The sequence below is a fragment of the Leptodactylus fuscus genome, chromosome 6, assembly GCF_031893055.1.
Source record: "Leptodactylus fuscus isolate aLepFus1 chromosome 6, aLepFus1.hap2, whole genome shotgun sequence".
Taxonomy (NCBI): Eukaryota; Metazoa; Chordata; class Amphibia; order Anura; family Leptodactylidae; genus Leptodactylus; species Leptodactylus fuscus.
Window position 1 is genome coordinate 114,260,833 of NC_134270.1, and position 21,439 is coordinate 114,282,271.

At 45.1% G+C, this 21,439-nt stretch overlaps 1 pseudogene; it reads right to left on the bottom strand.

The window, feature by feature from the left end:
* Positions 1 to 1,308: 1,308 nt before the first annotated feature.
* LOC142209630 (parathyroid hormone/parathyroid hormone-related peptide receptor-like) lies at positions 1,309 to 20,229 on the bottom strand (annotated as a pseudogene).
* Positions 20,230 to 21,439: the final 1,210 nt, after the last annotated feature.

Sequence of the window (21,439 nt, forward strand, 5' to 3'; positions counted from 1 at the left end):
CATCAATGTGCTCGCCACATACCTCTGACCCTTGTGCAGTGAAGCAGGGGTGTACATCTCCAGCTACATTGAAGAACAGCGCAGGTGCCAGGACCACCAGACTCTTCACTAGCTAAGTATAAAGGCTTTTTTTTTTTTTTAATGCAACTGCAAATTGCATTAAAACAGGGCGATTTCGGACACTAAACCCCAGGTCTATAAGGACCATAATGCCATAAATGTGTAATAGGGCAGGACAATTAATTGCAAACTATCTGAAACCAGAAGTCAACTGAATTAACCAAATTGCTGGCGTTAATTATTTCAGTTAGATGTTTGGTTGGTTTTTTATACTTGCCTTTGTCTCACATTGCCATTGCCGAATGGGTATGTCACCCACTGTCACTATCCAGTCAGGATTGCTGATATAAGTAGGGGTCGTGGCATGAATAAAGGGAAGTGTCCTTAGTAGTAGTAATTGTTCAGTTAATTGTGATTATCTGATCATCTTAAATCAGAACAAAGCAGTCCCATTGTGCCAAATTAAAGAATTGTAGGTTGGGTTTACAAGGTGCTTTTATGCTGAAGAACTGCCTATGATTTCTAACTGCAGTAATACCTACTATACATGTCACCTGTATGCCAATGGTCAGTACAACAATAATGGCCATTACCAGACAGGTGACATGTATAATAAGTGTCATTATTGCAATTAATAACCACATATGCGGTTTCTTAGCTCTTATTCATTTCAGTCATACTATAATATAATAAAAATGTGTTTATATAGTAATAGCGGTTGACAGTTTATACATAAATAAAAGGTATCTCAAGCTGTAAGCCATTCTATAGCTCATAAAGAAGCTTCTCACAGTATTTCATTCATACACTATAATTGCATTATCATCAGTTCAAGACCTTTAAGATATGAAATGTATAAAAAAAGGAATATTCATTGTAAATGAGGTCTAGAAAAGGTGTAAAAATGGTTAGAAACTTGTCCAGTGTTCAGTAACTCTATAGTGCCTCCACAGGACAAATAAGGCATTGCACTTTTTGCAGAAATTAATGGGCTGTCCATATTCTGCACAGGTTTGTCAGATCCTACAGAATAAGAAATGCTATTTATAGTTGGCTAATAAATGAAAAGTCCAGCATAGAATATTTCATGATTGTCAAAACCAGACAAACCATTTAACCATGTGATAACCATATTTGTATAGCAGGCAAACCTTAAATTCCAGAAAAGTTGCTTATATTTGATCTTTTGTTAATGGAGACAATTTTCCTGAACTGTAGTCAATGGAAGAGTCCCAAATTATCAAAACACTGTCTTTGGGGACAGAAGGAATGTGCAAGAGCCAGAAGTCACAGGCAGCAGTACAGTCATTCATAAGAGCGCCTGGGCCCCTTCAAGATCAGCTGGACATGAAGCCAGAAGTGCTAAAGATAAGATTCTTCTTACACTCTCATTGTAGCCAAAGTGAGATTATTCGCCGTATACCTATGAGAGTCCACAAGTCTGTTCAGTGCCCCCTTGCAGTGGGTTGCTGTCAGAGGGTGATATACCAGAGAAGTATCCTGGCAGGTAGGAGGTAGACTGCACTGGTACTGGCAGTTGTTTGCCTCTGGGTGTCATACTTAGACAAATGCTGTTTGTGGTATGGGACAACACCCCTCCATAGTGGCAACTGCCTCCAGTACTGGTCATACGAGATTTTTGTTTGAGGTCCAGAGATAAGCTTCGGCGCAGCCAGAATTTCCGCACTTCTGCTTGTACCTAGTGAGGAAAAACAGCTATAAATATATACAAGATTTGCAAAATGCTTGCTAGTGTGAATTCAGCCTAATCAGACAATAGAGTTCATTGCCCCGGCAATTGTCCAAAATGTCTTGGTATAGTGAAGTATTAGGCTTTTCATCCACTTAAAGTATGGGTCCTAGCCAAACCCTGAAAGCAGCCCCACAACATTATCCCTTCTCTGTCTTTACAAATGGCACAATGCATTCAGGCAGGTAATCTTTCCCTGGCATTTACCAAGCTCCGTCTCATTCTTGCATATTTCACTGGGGGACACAGAACCTTGTGTATAGACCCGGCCACTAGGAGGCAGACACTAGGAAAACGAGGCTGTTGGCTCTGCCTACACAGTCTTATACCCTCTCACAGATGGTGCACTAAGACAGTTTTGAACCTAGTGTCATAGGAGGCAGTCATGGCCTGATTCCGGTCTTTCTGTCTTACACCAGTTTTATTTTTCTTCCTCTTTCAGGGGTAGGGGGTTGTCCACGTGTACGCCACGCTAGTCTACCCCCTGCGGGCCCAAGTGCTCTTTTATAGAGTGCCTCGCAGTCACCCAGTCCCCATCCTTTATTTGCTACATCGGCGGCTGGAGATTCTGGTGACCCCACTACTACGTGCGAGGTATCTTTGATGAGGTGACCCTGCGGCGTCTGAAGACGCCAGATGGGTAAGTATGAGAGGAATGAGAGATGGGTGAGTATTCTACTCCCCCCTCCTCAATCCTGGACTCTTCTCTCAGGGGTTAATCTGTTCAGGGAGTTACTGGCCAATTTAGACCAACTGATTTAGGCTTGTTCTGGACTCCTGTCAAGATTCAGGTCAGTCCATTTTGGATCTTACACTAAAAGGGAGGATGAGGAACAAGGAAGCAAAGCTCTCAAATCTCAACTTGTTGATTGTCACATGAAGGCTGGACTAAAGGGCAAGTAGATACTCCTACTTCTAGCATTAGACCAATGTCCCTACAGCTCTCTAGTATATGTAACAGATTTTGGGCTTTTTTTTCCGCTCCTGGAGAGACCTTCACACCGAGGACCTCTCTCTGCGCATCCTATACTGCTGCAGTCAGCGTTGGAACATTCTTCCTATGGCTTGTTAGGTTAACCCCATGTCCTCGCTCCTTGGCTGCTGTCTCTCATGTCCTTTATGCTGCCGGCCTGAGCCCTTCGGTCCGGCCTGAGCCCTTCGGTCCTCTCTTCTTTCCAGTGCTCACTTCTTAGCACAGGTACTTGTAAAGTCTGTAAACCGTCTACTGTAGTTTAAATCATCTCAATATCTCTTTTTAGATCTGCCAAAGGTACTTCCTTTGTTATCGTGTATTTGGTTTTCTAAGATACTTGAGCCTAAGTCAAGCGTGTTACAGCTTTTATTTATTTTATGTTGCTTTTATAACTCCAGCATATGCTGCAGCTTGTTCTATTTAGAATGCTATTCAAGTAAACCATAGTACACAGGGATTACATATATCCTCTATTTTGCTATCTCCATAAAGCCTCATGCACACAGCTGTGTCCAGCCTTGGAGCCATTACAGAAAGGAACAGCAGCCACTGCGCAGAATGCAGCGTAAAAACCTTGCTCTGCTGTGTGGTTGCTCCCCCGCCCCTCTCTGGCAGTTTCTTCCTCCCAGACTTGACGACCTCTTTTACTGAGCCATAGCACCCTTGCCAGGCTAACCAGTCTGAGATGGAAACTTTGAAACAGCTGCCTTCTCAGATCGCTGCTCTGTCAGCTCTGCTGCCCCTTTTTTTCCCCGAGGGTGGATTTTCCCTCCACTGGAGCCGCTATGGTGGCCTTCGTAGCAGCTGGCTCCTTTCTGTTTTTTTTCATAGATGCCTTCTGGCATCGAGACCTGCTTAAACGCGCTCCATAGGGGTCTCTCCTGTGTTGCGCCCCTCCTGGGGCATGTACAAGGAAGTTCGGCTACACCTCTCTGAAACCCTCTATGTCTCCAGGTTTGTGGGCAATGCTTTCCTCTCGTCCATTTTCCAGCATGCTGTATCCTCTAGAGGAGTTTGTGGCCTGTCCCTTTTCGCGAGATCAACAGGGCTGACCCTTTTTTTTTGTTTTGGCTCTACCTAGTTCTTCTCTGTGGCGATGGCAGAAGTTTCTCTTCCTCCACCAGATCTCCCATTATTCTATTGAGCCACATTGTAACCAATACTACTTTTTCTGGGGGACCTATCAGTGAGACTGAGTGTCTGTAGCAGGTCATTTTATGACCGAGTTGCTTTACTTGTATTTTTACTCTGTAGTGTTTTCTATACATTACGGCGTGATTAAAGGGGCTCTATCAGCAAAATCATGCTGATAAAGGCTATTCACGCATATGTGGGGCTCTAAGAAGGCTATTCAGGCACCGTAAATGTTATATTAAACTCCCCCTCCCCCCCCCCCCCCCGTTTCAAAATAATAACCTAAAAAAGAATGTGCTCTACTTATGGATCGTGCACCCTGGGCGGGGATTCAGGGTGTGTCTTCGTCCACACCTCTTCTTCCTCCGATTTCTTCGGGTCCCGTCCTCCTCCGGCGCTCGCAAATGGACACTGATATAAAAAAATAGCCTGGGCACATGCACAGTAGCACGCGGCTTCTACTACGGCTACTGCGCATGCGCCCAGGCTATTTGTTTTTTTTTATCAACGTCCGTTCGCGAACGCCGGAGGAAGACGGGACCCGAGGACATCGGAGGAAGAAGAGGCGTGGATGAAGAAGAAGACACACCCCGAATGCCCGCCCAGCCTGCACGTTCGGTAAGTAGAGCACATTCTTTTTTTGGGTATTATTTTAAAACGGGGGGGGGGGGGGGGGGGTAGTTTAATATAACTTTTACGGTGCCTGAATAGCCTTTTTAAAGGCTATGCACGCATATGTAGGGCTCTATCAACATAATTTTGCTGACAGAGCCCCTTTAATAACTGAATTGTGTCTGCACGACTATGTGTAGTCCACCTTTAATAATTTCCTCCCTCAGAGGCATCGGCTCATTCTCGTGCAGTCTTCCTGTGACTCTCACTCCTAGTAGCCCTCTATTCTAGTCCAGGCCTCTTGGCAATCTTGTTCCAAGCCTCCCTGGGATTTTTCCTCATCCAGGTCCTTCTCTTTCTTAGATCTCCCCTCTATCAGGCAAGTGTTAGGTCTCTCTCCTCCTGGAGTCTTGGCTTGCCACGGCCTCTCTTTCTTGGGTCCTTGAGGTGGTGGTGTACACCAGCTACTCCATCGAGTTTTCCTCCATTTTAAACAGAATTGGTGAAACTCGATGACCCCCTTTATAGCTTTACGTGATCTGCCAATTCAAGACAGATCCTAAACTCTTCCCCTTTCTATAATACCACCCATGCTCAGCTGATCTGGAATATTTAAGAAGTTTCACGAACTGAGGACTTATTCATATGACTTTGAATGTTTGCAGGATGTACAGTTATGTCCAGAAATGTTTGGACTGACACAAGCTTCATGATTTGGGCTCTGCGGCCACCATTTTGCATTCAAATGAAGCAACTGAGATACAATTGAAGTGTAGACTATTGGGTTTAATGTAAGGGATGAACAAAAATATCCCATGAATCATTTGGGTTTAGGGATTGCAGCCATTTGTCTATAAAGGCTCTTTCAGGGGCTAAAAACTAGTAGAACCAATTAACAAAACCATAAATGAAATGTTAATTGTACGTTGTAGAGAATCCTTTGCAAGCAGTGACTGCCAGAGGTCTGGAACCCATGGACATCACCAAACGCTGGGTTCCCTCCTTTTACTCCAACTGCCTTGAGTTGTTGCTTATTTGTGGGTCTTTCTGCTTTAAGTTTTGTCTTAAGCAAGTTAAAGGTATGTTCGATCTGGTGATTGACTCTGCCATTGCTGAATATTCCACTTCTTTGCCTTAAAAATCTTATAGGTTGCTTTTGCAAGGATGTTTTGGGTCATCCACTGTTTTCCTTCATGGATTCCGTGGCCCATTAAGTAGCTTTTTAGCTAATTGTCCAATTAGTTTTGATCCCTTGAAAAAGATGCAGCTACATATTAGAGCTGTCCTATACCCTTCCTCCAATTAGGATGTGAATAACCTCAAGTTAAATCGGAGTCTGCACTTTGAGCCTATATACATTATATAACTATATCTTTAATATGTTTTGGCAAACAGCTAAAATGACGACAAATCTTTTCATTTTCCAAATATTACTGCACCTAACTATGTTTCCCTGAAGGTCCATGGATGTGGGAGCAGAGCCCAGTGCATTATAGTGACATGAATAGGCAGTGATTTCTCGAATGGTGGATTGCTACAGCACTGACCGGACAGCTTTATGCTAATCCAGTACAGCAGTGATATGACCATTATGGACATTACCACCTCATAACTTACTGTGATAACTGAGACACTTATATTTACATGCCTGAACATACAGCCCACACACAACCACTTTCTTTTTTTTTTTTGCTGAATAATTCAGTAAAATCATTCACGAAGGTGTGGACCAATAGTTTTGTCCATATATATATATATATATATATATATATTCACTTTTGCAATACATTTTTCTATGTCTCTAAATTATGAAACCAGAAAAGCCTGATAAATACTGTATATACTCGCGTATAAGCCGATTAAGCCGTCTCCATTGACTTATTGTAAAAAAAAAATAAAACTAAACCTAACACTTTTCATGTTCATTTACATGGGACCTATAAATCCAAAATATTAGAATAGAACATTGATAAAGGAAGGATCAATTTAGCAATCCCAACCCTTAGACTGGGCCCCACGGGCTGGAACTGCCTCAATTTGCGGTAAAAACTGCAGCGTGGACACGCTGCAATTTCCAACACCGGGGCAGTTTTGGAAATCACGGCATGTCAATTATATCTACAGAAACGCCAGCACCTTCCCCGTAGATATAATTGTAACAGAAAGTCCACAGAGGAAAACTCTGTGAACTTTCTGTTTAAAGCACTGCGCGAAGAACCGCAATATGTTCCTGCTGTGTTTTTTTTTTTTTCCGCAGCGCTTTATAGCTGCAGGTCGTCCCGTGGAGTCTTAAGCCTTATAGTTTAAAGTAATTTTATTGCTTTGGTGGATTTCCTATGGGGAGCTGACCTAATGAATTTCATGGCTGATGCTTTCACATTGGGCTTCTACAAAGCTGGGTGATCTTTATGGGCTGACGGATTAATGGGTAGTTCCTCCCATGACATACTATTGTTGCATTACTTTATTACCTCTCCATTGCAGAAACAGTAGATAATTGCCACAAAGAATCCCTATAGAAAAAAAAGAAGTTTTCAGTGAGGACGTGTATTCACCATAAACATGAACTATTTGCATAATAAATCTTTCCCTCTAACTGGACTTGTCTTACTTTATTCTACTACTACTGTTTCATCCATCTGTATTCCTAACAATCCCTTCACACCCCATGCAAATATACGTAATACACTGTATGGCCACATTAACTATAGAAATCCAATACAAAAAGTTACCTGTGAGGAGTTAAAAAACATCTCATAGTGCATCTGTATTTGCCATAACAGCCCCGACACCTCTGTATAAGGAATTGCCATGAAAACCACATAATGCACGCCAAAGAGTGGCATCAGGACCAACGTTGACTTGAGGAGTTTCCTGGATGAAGAGAGATAAACGCCAACTCTTACACAACTGCATCCGATAAACCTGCGGACTGATAATATACTGTACGTTATTGGGTCTCTAATACCCACCCATATTGCTGTCGGGGATCTAGCTTTCCTGTGTTGGTTTCCCATAGTTTTGAGGCCAGAACTCTGACAATGTTCAGAAACAGGATGAAATTGACCTAGAATGAGAGAAATATTTTTGTAATGTCATTGGGTTAGATTAGATTTAGTAAACCAACTGCAACATCCTTGACCAAGATCACTAGTCATAGCAGTATGACGGGTCAGGATTATGATGTCTGTGGAAATCTATGGGTGTATAGTGTAGATATGTATACTGTATAGAGGATAAATACTCAACGCACCAATGTGGCTGCCAGAATCGGTGTCTGATAGATCCACTTCATAGGCCCAGCACTGAGGTCCCAGCATCTAGGAGACAATGAGGTTGAGGACAGAATAGAACCAGACTTCTTTCCATACATATTCCCTTTTAATGTAGAGGCTCCGCTTCTCTTTGCCTCAACTGTTTAGTGGTCTGGCAAAGAATAGGAACTAAGGATAACAAATGTTTTGGCAACTATAATGTTCTGTTTAGTCCATTGGTTCCACCTCACATGAGGACAACTTGTTGCATTGAGGTTTCATGACTATATGAGGGTGCAATTTGGTTGCTGCAAAAATTCCTGACCTGCAGCAAAGAAGTTGCATTTACACGCAACTCGCCTTGAACTTTGTTAGATAAGTTGATAGTGATAGAAAAGACAGGTTTGGCTTTTGGGATTATTGTGTCACAGTTACACAGAATTGTTGTTAGTAAAGTGACCACATTGAGAGATATTACTCATGGTGCTGCACTGTGGCTTTGTGATCCCATAGTCACATACCCCAAGTTTCGTAATATCCAGCATTATTATATCAGACCAATTACAACATGGTGCTAATTTCTATCACAATTGTGAAAGAAAGATTATGAATGATAATCTGTTTTCCCTTAGCCCAAACAGCAGCACAACTGGGGTATTCCTGCCCCTATGAGCTGTTAGGACAGGTGGAATTTTTAATTACCTAACAGCTTTTGACCTCTATAAGAGGCCGGAAGACCTGCTCCTCCCTTGTGTTAGTAACAAGTATGATATACAGAGCAATCTATGCCAAGAGCTACACACACATACACAAAATCTGTACAATAGCACCTCTTAGGGAGGGAGCCTTGTGCTGCTGTTTGGGCTAAGGGAAAACAGATTATCATTCATAATCTTTCTTTCCCCCTACACCCAACAGCAGCACAACTGGGGATTTAGCAAGTATTATCTCCCCTAGGGCGGGACCTCCTGGCAGGCTGATGCCAAGAAGGAGTGCCCAAATACTGTAGCATCGGCCGTACGCCAGTCCAATCTGTAGTGTTTGGCAAAAGTCAGCTGTGAGCTCCAAGAGGCTGCAGCACATATCTGCTCTAGAGAGAGGAACCGTGTCTCTGCCCATGATGTCGCCACTGATCGGGTGGCATGGGCTCGTAGGAAATCTGGAACAGGAAGATTCTGAGCCCGTAGGGAACAGCTGATAGCTTCTCTGATCCATCTAGACAGGGTTACCTTTGATGCTTTAGCGCCTCTATTGTGGCCAAACACATTAACCAGAAGATTCTCTGATCTTCAGAACGGTGCTGTACGATCCAGGTAGATACGTAGTGCTCTTACCAGATCCAGTGTGTGTAGCTTCTCCTCCTGCTCAGTGGCAGGGGAGGGAAAGAAGCCCGGTAGGGTGATCACTTGATTGGTGTTCTGAAGTGTGGGTACCTTCGGCAAGAATCCTGGGACGAACCTTAGCTGTACTCTGTCAGGAAAGAAAGTTATGAAAGGTTCGGAGGCTGCTAGAGCCTGCAATTCGCCAACCCTCTTGGCGGAGGTTATTGCCAACAGAAAGGTCACTTTAAATGACAGGTACTTCCAGTCCACTTCAGATAATGGTTCGAAGGGGGGCGCACATAGCCCTTGTAGAACCACGGCCAGGTCCCACCTGGGGACAGGGGGCCATACCTGGGGGCGGAGCCTGGCAGCCTCCCCAAAGGAACTGTTTGACAAGAGGATCTTGTGATAACCGTGTCTCCAGGAGAGCAGATAGAGCTGACACTTGAACCTTGAGGGTGGCAGGTGCTAGTCCTCTCTCCAAGCCGTTCTGTAAGAACTCTAGGACTGCATCTCTGTCTGGATCGCGGTGGCTGCCTGTACACCAATCTCGGAATATCCGGGCGATCCTTTGGTAGCTCTGATTGGTTGCCTCTGCTCTTGAATGGGCTAAGGTACTTAGCACTCCCTGGGACAATCCTCTGTCTGCGCGTATGGCGCGGTTAGCCTCCAGGCAGTGAGGTTGAATTTGTCTAGGCCCAGGCACGGCCGACTGTTCAGTGACACCAGGTTCCTGACTGGTGGAAGCCTCCAGTAGTTCCCCCGACTCATAAGGATAAGGTCGGTGAACCATGCCCTTTTTGGCCAGAACGGCATGATCACTATTGCCGAAGTCTGGTCCTGCCTGAGTTTCGCCAATACCTTCGGTATCATCGGGATGGGAGGGAACACGTATGCCAGTTCGAACCTCCATGGTATTGACAGGGCATCCACAGCCAAAGGGTTGTCTTCCCGGTACAGGGAGCAAAACCTTTCTACTTTGGCATTGTGTTGGGTGGCCATCAGATCCACCTCGGGGAGACCCCACCTCCTGGTCAGGTAGTGGAAGATGTCCTGGTTCAGGGACCATTCGCCTGCGGTCGGTCGGCCTCTGCTGAGTTGATCCGCTAGGATGTTCAGGCGGCCCTGGATATGTACCGCGGCCAGCTGGGAGAGGTTTCGTTCTGCCCAGGAGAAGATCAGGTTGGTGACTTGCATGAGCGAGGGGGACCTGGTTCCTCCCTGCTTGTTGATGTAGTGGACTGTCGTCAGATTGTCTGATCTTACTTTGACCGCTTTCCCTCGTAGAAGTGGTGTAAATGACAGAAGGGCTCGATGAACTGCGGTAAGCTCGCGCCAGTTGGATGAGTGCGTCCTCTCCCGCTGATTCCATGTACCTTGAACCGGGGTCTCCCCCAGATGAGCTCCCCAGCCTGTGAGGGAGGCATCTGTAGTCAACAGGGTCCAGGCGGGCTGGACCGAGGACTTCCCATCTCGCAGATAGGTCCACCAGGGCAAGGTTTGCCGGGTGCTGATGGTTAACTGGATTGGCTTCTGTAAACCTGAAGGACTGTGATTCCAGACTCTCAAGATCTCGTTCTGTAGAGGGCGCATATGCCATAGGGCCCAAGGAACTGCATCTAGGGCAGCGGACATCAATCCGAGGACCTTCATCGCCATCCTGATGGTGACCTTCCGTGTGGAAGACAAATGATGTGCCGCCCGAGCAATTTTCCTTTTGCGAGAAGAGGGTAGAGAGACCGTCATGTTGAGAGAGTCTAGAATAAGTCCCAGGAACTGAACTCGTGTTGATGGCACCATCACTGACTTCTGCCAGTTTACCAGCCACCCCAGCTTGTCTAGTAGAGCTACGACGGTCTGCACCTGCGTGGTAAGAACCTCCTTTGAATGAGCCTTCAGAAGCCAGTCGTCCAGGTACGGGACTATGAATATGCCTTGAAGGCGCAGGGCGGCAGCGACCGGAGCTATGACCTTTGTGAAGGTGTGGGGGGCGGAGGATATGCCGAACGGGAGGGCTGCGAACTGGAAGTGCGCCTCTTTCCCCTGTATGTCTACGGCAATCCTTAGGAACTTTCGGTGTGCCAGAAAGATGGGTACGTGGAGGTAGGCGTCCTTTAGGTCCAGAGTGACGAAGTGATCTCCAGGGTGCATGAAAGGTAGTACTGACCTTATGGTTTCCATGCGAAACCGCAGCCTGCGGATGAAGTGATTCAGATACCTGAGATCGATGATCATACGCCACTCGCCTGATGGCTTGGGGACCAAGAAGACTGGAGAGTAGACGCCTGTGCCTTGTTCTGCGCGAGGAACCATCTCTAGCGCGGCCTTGTCCACGTACTCCTGAATCAATCTCTCCAGATGAAGTTGTTTAGGGCCCTGAAGAGGGCGGGTTCTTACCATCTTCTCTGGTGGCTGGGAAACAAAATTAATTTTATAACCTTCCTGGATCATCTGGATGACCCAGAGGTCCCGAATATTCTGCCGCCAGGCCTCCACATAGTGGGAAAGACGACCGCCCACCCCAGGGGAGGGGGGGGAGTAGGAAGGGGGGGGTGTACTGAGAGGGAATTAGAAGGGGGCATTCTTACGGCCACGAGATGAGCCCCGACCTCTTCCTTTCCCGGATCGCCGCTGGCCTCTGGTGCCTCTTCGAGTGCCTCTTCCTCGAAAGGAGGTACTCCGACCTTCAAGGGGCTGTGGCAGGTTCTTGCTCTTAGAGTCGGCCCAGCCTTCCATGATATGGTCGAGCTCCCTTCCGAACAGCCGTCCGGGCTCAAAGGGGAGACCACAGAGGCTATTTTTGGAAGTAAGGTCAGCCTTCCAGGGCTTCAGCCATAGGGGTCGGCGAGCCACAGTAGCCAGTGCCATGGATCTAGCTGCCAGACGGGTCTGAAAATGGGTAGCTTCTGTCAGGTGATCCACCAACAGCGTGATGTCGGACACTGCCGCGAGGAGATCATCACGATCCACGCCGGAATCGATGTCCTTGGCCAGGGATGACAGTTCTGCGCGTAAGCCAGTTGCTACCTCATTCGCGACCATGCCCAAAGAGGCCTGGGCAGAGGCGGACGAATATACACGCCTCAAAGATCCTTCGACTCGGCGATCCATGGGGTCCCTGAGGCCCGAGCCGTCCTCTGATGGAAAGATGGAGCGCCTTGATAACTTGGCCACGGCGACGTCCACCTTTGGCGGGGGACCCCACGCCTTTAGTTGACTCTCAGAGACGGGAAAAAGTGCCTTGAAGCGTGTGGATGGCGCAAAGGATCTCTCCGGGTGCCTCCATTCGCCCTCCATCAGGCGGAGCATCTCCGAAGAGGGCCTGAAGGTACGAGACCTACGGCTAGAGCCTTCTCCGCCTTCCCGGTCTCTGATTCTTAGGGTCTTGAATACTCTGGACATTTTGTCCAGGGGAAAAATCTCCTTCTCCTCCTCCGTACTAGAAGACGACTCCACATCCCTGAGGCGCAGCTTTTCCAGAGGCGGCAGGGACAATTCGCAATCCAGCCGTGGCCTCTTGGCCAGGGAGACGGCTTCCATTCTTTTCATGGAGTCCTGGACGTACCCCTTCACCCAGGACACCATCTCTCGCATGGGAGTTGTTTCAACAGAGGGGGCCCTGCACCCCTGACAGAAGCGATATTGGGAGTCATCAGGCAGCGACACTCTACAAGAAGCGCACGCCAGATGCTTCCTTTTGGAAGTAGCCTTCCTTCTAGGCGGAACAGTGGAGGAAGAAGAAGACATTCTGAGGAGGAAGAAAAAGGATACACTAACTACTTACTGCACTCAGAGATGCAACTCTCTAACCTCCCTCCCCCCCCCCCCCCCCCGGCCATGTCCACCAAACCTTAGTCAATGAAGACAGTTCTCCAGCACAGAAATTGACCAGGGAGCTTCACCAACTGATGTGCTTGCAACCGGAGCGACAAGCTCTAACTGAAGCTCTAAGGGGACTTAAATAGGCCAGGGGGCGGGGGTTTGCCCGGAGCCCCGCCCAAGGGGTAGGGGCTACAACGGAGCCAGAATCTCATGAAAAAAAAAAGGGGAGGGGAGAAGACAGGGGGAGGGGGATCTGACCCAGGTATGGTCCCCAGGACCGGGGGACCCCCCTCCCGAACTACCGTGCAATGCTCATGTCTAGGGGTTCTTCTCTTCCCGTCCGCCGCGAGACCCGCGCACTGCGCATGTGCGGCGGACCCTGTTAGACGGCGGACCGGAGGAACCTGAGAAAGGTTCCTAGGTCTAGCGTTCCTAGGGGAAAGCCCCGACCCGGCGCCCCAGTCGGACAGGAGCGTGCACGAGCCGGCAGGGTCCCCGCCGGGAGAAGGGGACCTCTGCTGAAAAAAGAGGATGTCCAGAAAAAGATCTTCTGCTGTCAGGTACCGGTGGGGGAGAGTAGTGGACCCCTATAGGAGGTCAGAACATCTGCTCCCCCCCTGACCACCTGTCCTGTCCCACAGGACAGAAAAAAACACAAGGGAGGAGCAGGTCTTCCGGCCTCTTATAGAGGTCAAAAGCTGTTAGGTAATTAAAAATTCCACCTGTCCTAACAGCTCATAGGGGCAGGAATACCCCAGTTGTGCTGCTGTTGGGCGTAGGGGGAAAGGGATTAGAAGGGTTGTTACTTTGTACATACTGTGTATCTGCAAGAGACACCCGAACGCTTGCCCATACAGACACAAACACTGCTGGAAGTCCTGAGAAGAAAGAGAAAAGGTAACAAACAATCTCCATGTGCACACAGGTAACGTGAAGACGTATGATGACCAGAAATAATCTTGTCTTGTAACAACTCTCACCCGTAGGGTTCGAGTACCTAATATAAGATGTCCATCAGGCAATCTCACCCCAACCAATGATAGTCAGTGCCCAGAAGTAGCTACGGTCAGACAGGTATGCCATGAAGATGAGACTGTGCAGGTAGAGACCTTCTACAAGGATCCAGTAATGATTAGTGGCCAGGAAATAAAGGAATAAGGTGACGGCCACTTTACATCCAGCCTACAACAGATGAAGAACATTCTCGGAGATTATCTCTGCACATACAATGTGATTCTCATTAACATATATTCACTATGAAGTTGTAAAGGAAAATGTCGAGATCCTAAGACTTCTTCTACGAGGAGAAGTAATAGTCTCCTAAGACTACAGTATACATAATGATAACATGGTACCAGCAAGACTCACCCAGTCAAACTCTGTTAACCTTGAAGCCCCGACCGCTCCAACTTCATCCACTGGTATGCCATCATCCTCTTCTGAATATAGCACAGCATCTTTAAGAAATATACTTCCAGCTCGGCAAATGAATGATGTGAAGAGGTGGATATGGATGTAATTTCGGGTGCAGTGCAGCCGCCTACATGAGTGGAAGTAGCCATATAAACAGTCCATGTTTAGAGGACAAAATCCAAGATGACTTTTATGTAACAGTGAAGTCGCTGGTTTTAAATACATCGTATTTACCAATATTAAAGGGATTAAGCCACAAAAATGACCACTCCGAATACTTATGTTCTAGTAAATACTTGTATCACCCACTATGCATTGGCCGAGGTTTTTAGAAAGAAAACTGTGCAATGAACTGAGTCTTTGCTCTTAGTTAGGGAATACATACCAGTGCCTTGCAAAAGTATTCGGCCCCCTTGAACTTTTCAACCTTTTGGTACATTTCAGGCTTCAAACAAAGATATCAAATTTTAATTTTGGAGGGAAGAATCAATAACAAATCGGACACAATTGTGAAGCGGAACGATATTTATTGGATATTTTAAACTTTTTTACAAATAAAAAAACCTAAAAAGTGGGGCGTGCAAAATTCTACGGCGACCATGCGTTAATACTTTGTAGCGCCACCTTTTGCTGCGATTACAGCTGCAAGTCGCTTGGGGTATGTCTATCAGTTTTGCACATCGAGAGACTGAAATGCTTGACCATTCTTCTTTTCAAGCTCAGTGAGGTTGGATGGAGAGCGTTTGTGAACAGCAGTTTTCAGCTCTTTCCACAGATTCTTGATAGGATTCAGGTCTGAACTTTGACTCGGCCATTCTAACACCTGGATACGTTTATTTGTGAACCATTCCATTGTAGATTTTGCTTTATGTTTTGGATCATTGTCTTGTTGGAAGATAAATCTCCGTCCCAGTATCAGGTCTTTTGCAGACTCCAACAGGTTTTCTTCCAGAATGGTCCTGTATTTGGCTCCATCCATCTTCCCATCAATTTTAACCATCTTCCCTGTCCATGCTGAAGAAAAGCCGGCCCAAACCATGATGCTGCCTCCACCATGTTTGACAGTGGGGATGGTGTGTTCAGGGTGATGAGCTGTGTTGATTTTACGCCAAACATATTGTTTTGCATTGTGGCTAAAAGGTTAGATTTTAGTTTCATCTGACCAGAGCACCTTCTTCCACATGTTTGGTGTGTCTTCCAGGTGGCATGTGGCAAACTTTAAAGGGATCCTATCATTCAAACTCATTTTTTTCTCACTAACATGTCGGAATAGCCTTAAGAAAGTCTATTCTTCTACCTTTCGATGTCTTCGCACCGCCGTTCGCTTGAAATCTCGGTTTTTGTCGGTATGCAAATGAGTGCTCTCACAGCATTGGTGACGGGACTCAGCGCTAAAAAACAGCACTGGGGGCATCCCCAATGCTGCGAGAGAACTCTCTCCAGCGCCAGCTCCATCTTCTTCAGCAACAGCCTCTTCACGCGTCTTCTTCCGGCCCGCGCGGGGTCAAAATTCAACACATGCGCAAGTCGGCTCTGCCAGCGGGCCGCCATTTTTTTTTGTGGCCGCTTACATGAGCATGCGCAGTGCGCTCCTGTAGTTCTATGGAGTTCTTCACAGAGCAGGTGCATTTATACGGAGACTTGATTACACAAAGATGGATTCTATTTATCATCATCAGTCATTTAGGACAACATTGAATCACTCAGAGATCCTCACTGAACTGAGCAGAGTGAATATGCTGCGCTGAAAGTAAAGGGGTCAAATAGTTTTGCACGCCCCACTTTTCAGGGGGTTTTTTTGTTAAAAAAGTTTAAAATATCCAATAAATTTTGTTCCACTTCACAATTGTGTCCCACTTGTTGTTGATTCTTTCCCAAAAAATTTAAATTTGATATCTTTATGTTTGAAGCCTGAAATGTGGCAAAAGGTTGAAAAGTTCAAAGAGGCCGTATACTTTCGCAAGGCACTGTAGCTACAATTCTGACAAAACTAGTAAAGGGCTTCACATTTTTTCTCGATCACACGTAGGAATAGCCTTAAGAAAGGCTATTCTTCTCCTACCTTTATATGTCTTCTCCGTGCCGCCATTCGGTAGAAATCCCGGTCTGTATGCAAATAAGTTCTCTCGCAGCACTGGGGGTGTCCCCAATGCTGCGAGAGTAATCTCCAGCACCGCCTCCATCTTTTTCAGGAGCAGCCTTGCTGCGCATCTATTTCCGGAGCTGGGTTCAAACTTCTTGGCCTCGGGCAGAGCAGACTGCTCCAGCCCCGCACCCACAAGAAGAATGGCTGCTTACACAGTAAGCTTTTGTAAGCAGGAATTTTCTTGTGGTCTGTGGGCATGCGCAGTCAGCTCTGCCCGAGGCCTAGAAGTATGTAAACTATGGCAGTGGCAGCATGGTCCAGGAAACAGCAGAACTGTGAGGGTCTTGACTATTAGACCACACCTATCTAGAATTGATCTTAAGTATAGGCTGTCAATTTTGAAAACTTGGATGACTCCTTTACAGTTATGTCAATTGGTAGTAACTGATCTTACATCTGCTCCTATACAGTGGGTTAGCTGCTACATTTAGATTCTTACTTGAAGTAACATAGGATGCAGAGAGCAATGAGGAGTGTTGCTAGAGAAATGGCATATCCTACGGTGTAAATCAGCCGCAGACGATCAAACACCTCCTGTAGAAAGAAAGAATCCAAAATAAATACCTATATTCCTAAACTGTAAATTCTGTATGAAAACATGGGTCTAGATCAGTGGTCTCCATTTCTTGGCTTTCCGAGAGTACAACTCCTAGCCTGCATGCTTTAAGTTTTCTTAATAGCTGGAGAGCCCCATGTTAGAGACCGCTATTCTGTTCTGTTCTGTACCTTTTCTTGGATTCTTTTTCCCGGGCTTACAAAGGTTACGCATTCACTGTAATTGGCCCAAGTCCTGTTGGTACCTGGTACTTGAAACCACATACCCAATGATCCACATCTTCGATGGGCAAATCCTGAAGAAATATAAGGAAGTAAAAGGAAACAAAGAATACGTGAGGTACCAATTTAAGATGTTACATTAAGAGCGGTGACATTTATCTGTATCCCAGTCTACATCCCAACCCACAATGGACCAAGGCATTGAGAAAATGTGCCAATAACATGTCAATTTGGTTTGCAAACATTTTAGCATCTAGTATATTTAGATTAGAAATCCATAACTATTTGTAGATGGGATTAGAAACTACACATCTTAAAGGATTCTTTTAGATTTACCTTGGTGATTGAAGTCATATATGTAGTCTGGGCAGGCGACAGATACCAACTGGTTGTGTGATCCCTGTGGCCAGCATATTATCCCATCCCATTGAGGAGGACAAACGGATGCTAGAAGCAAAAAGAAATAGCAATTCACATTCTAAAATAGAATGCTACCTCTAAATTCAATTTTAAAAGGATTAGATCACAAAATATATCTAAATTTATATTATGATATTTATATTGTAATATTATTTATATATTTGAAAAAAAATTTTTTTATATATATATATATATATATATATATATATATATATATATATATATATATATTGAGAAGTTGACAGGCAGAGTACTGGAGTCCCGGTATATCTCCCCCAGGTTTCTGACATATGTGTGGTCCAGGGCAGGTCTTGAGTAGGCCTCAGCCCCAGGCGTGGGTCTTGGGCTTGTTACTGGGCCATAAAAGGCTGCAGAGTCTGCACTTCAGGGCAGATCCTGGCAACGAGAGGAAGTGCCTGGGTCTGTACTGAAATACTGAGAGTCTGGTGAAACCGTATAATGCTACTTTGCTTGTTCATGTGGTTGGTAGTAAACCACTCGTATAGTTAGCGTTATATTGTTTAGTTAGTGCTCGGACGTGCAGGGTTTTGTTTGACATATTTGCCTGAGTTAAGGTTGCATTTTATTTTGCCTATTCTATACCTGAAGTGAAGGTTTACTTATTTTGCAGGGTTTTTTTTTTTCAAATAAACCTGTTCGCACCATTGTTGCATATATACATATATATATATATATATATATATATATATATATATATATATATATATATATAAAGTTGGAGTACTGGGGTATGACTTTAGCCCTGAGAGCACTCTTCTTTCTGCTCAAGTGAGATGGATGATGTCATAGTAACTCTCACTGCATGGGGTGACACAGGCAGAAGATGGTTGGATACTGAGTGATAGGAGCAGTGCTCCAGAAGTGTACGTCAACTTTGCATAAGACAAAGTTGTTTTTCTCCAAATCTACATGGAGATACATAACACAGGTATAATGTTTATCAGTGTAATGTGTTTATGTGGTTTGTAACACAGTGGTGTCAGTTGAATATGCTTCATAGGATGGTAGACTCCCTTTGAAGGGTTTTTCCCATCTCAGTGTTTCAGAGGCTTTGGCCTGCAGTCTGTTCTTCTCACTTCTTTTATTTCTCTCCCCCTCCTCCCTCTTACTGAACGGGACACAGAACACTTATGCCGGTGAGATAATATGCACTGTTTGTACAGAATGGACTCAGTGTTATCTGTGTGTTTACATAGCAAGATAACAGACCAGGCTTTATCAGCAAACTGCAATTAGCTGAACGATTGTCCTGCTGGCAAGAGCAGTTAGTGAATGGCGTCACTGGTCCTATAGGTCCATTGCTATAGTAACACTATGTAAACAATGGGAGGAATAAGGTCACATAGCAGCCAAACAAAGCAGAATTTCTAAAGCAATATATTTAGGAAAAGTCTTCAATTTACATAAGCTACCAGTATAGATAGGATCCTTGAGATGGGACAACCCCTTTAAGGTTATGAACATGCATGCAACAAATTTTATGTATTCATCCAATGCGTCTAAAATAATAAGAAAATAAATCAACTCTGCAAATAGTCCAAACAAAACCGTTTTGTGTGTACAGCTCCTATGCAAACTACAAACCAACCCTGTACAGTTAGATCCTGCAGTCATCATTCTTTTTCTATGTACCTTAGTTTTTTGTTTTGTTTTCTTTGGGGGGGGGGGGGGGGTATGTAGATTGTGAGCCCCATATAGGGATCACAATGTGCTTTTTTTTTTCTTATCAGTATGTCTTTTTTGTAGAAAGGGAGGAAATCCACGCAAACACAGGGAGAACATGCAAACTCCTGGCAGATGTTTTTCCTGGCGGGATTCGAACCCAGGACTCCAGCACTGCAAGGCTGCAGTACTAACCACTGAGCCACCATGTTGCCCCAGTTTTTGTTAAACTGTCCATTTTTTGAAACAAAGCTGGTTTGGCTGCTTTGGGACTTCCAGTTAACATTTTAGACATAAATTTCTACAAATGTGAGTTATCAGTGGCGTAACTTGAGGGGGTGCAGAGAGTGCAGTCACACCAGGTCCCAGGAGCCTTAGGGTGCCCATAAGCACTGGTATCAGTATTGAGATTGTAGATTCCACCTGGCTCATAAACCAAGAAGACCCACAGATTCCCCAAACAACACTAAGGTTGATTAAACTCCTTAGCATCCATAACCATCACTATCAAGAATTTGCTGTAGGGATGAGGTACGGGGCCCTGGACAAAAGATTGCACCGGGGCCCAAAAGACTTTAGTTATGTGTGTAGTGGCTTGGTCCTCTCACACAGTGGTCCCTATAGAAGTTAATATGGCTGCTAAGAATAATTGTGACACCTCCAGGTTTGGGAACTTACCTTATATTTCTTTGACTTTCTAGCTTAGACACTGAGAAACACTACTACTGTATATATAAAACTATTCACCATTGGAAGGCTGCTGTTTCCATGTGGACTTGTGAGCTATGATCTCAGCCTGGCACTGACGCATGGCCTGTGACAGCAGGAATATCTGTTCATCTCTGGTAATTACGTCATCTGCATCCACCTGTAGCAATGGAAGAATAATTCATGTCTTATCGTATACAGTAATATAATCCTTATTACAGAGGAAGATAACTGAAGGCTAACGCTTTGGATCTCCATGGGTTCAGGAATACCCTTGTTTGCTGTCAGAGACTGGAAGCATTCTTGTTCATGTCCTGTTTTCAATTAATACCTTTCAGAGTTAATGATTTGCTACAAACGTAATAACTTCAGCTGCCATTCAAAATATCTGTACCCCATATATTCGTTTGATTAACTCCATATCTCCTATGCTCAACCGTGTACCCTATATTTAGTGGCCATCTGGATGAAGATCGCATTATACACTTGCCATTCTTGGTAGCTTTTGCAATCTGTGGCTCCCTTTAATGGAAGAAGAAATAATGTGGCTTTTAGAAATCCTTTCAGGCCCATGGCGTATATTTGATGGCTCTCTGATAGGATTTACTGGGGCCTGTGAAAGTAGTGGGGATCATCTTTGTACATTAATGTCTATTAAACGGAGATTGTGCATTGAAAACAAGTGTATATGTGCATCCCTATGTAGTGGTTCTTGAAGTAGTCCACTCACAGGTGAGTCTGAATTGCTTTGCTACAATATTATCAGAAAATAGCTGGCATTGCAACCACACGATAGATATTTGAGTTATGCCCCTGTTCTGGATCTGCAGCTATTTGCTGTATGCGTGTTATTTGTCCTTAGAAGACCATGCATAGTGGTGCCCAGCTCTAGAATCGCTCACTCTCACCGCAGACAGCCTGTGTTCTGCAGGTACATGGCACATTTCACATCACAACGTCAGTGACACCCCTTCCCGGCCAAAGCATGACTTGGAACAATACATCAGTGATCTCTTTACCAGCACAGACACAGACACAGGCAAGCAGGCAGGCAATGGAGAAACAGTGTAAACCAGTCCATCGTTCTCTTACTAGGCCCCATCATTATCTACAAACTACAGATTTAGGAATTGTACTGCTCTGCTATGTGGTACAATCTTACATATCCGGCTAGTTACTATATCAGGAGATTTATTATTACTGGTTGTTGTCTGAAAACCTGGGAATACTGCATTAAAGATGCCTGCAAGCCAAACCACAGGCATAACATAGTAGGGTTCTTGTATCTATTATAATAGGTTCAACAAAGTCATCACTTTATATGGAGTCTATCGCTTGCTGTTCATTTTGTGAACTGGTTTTCCA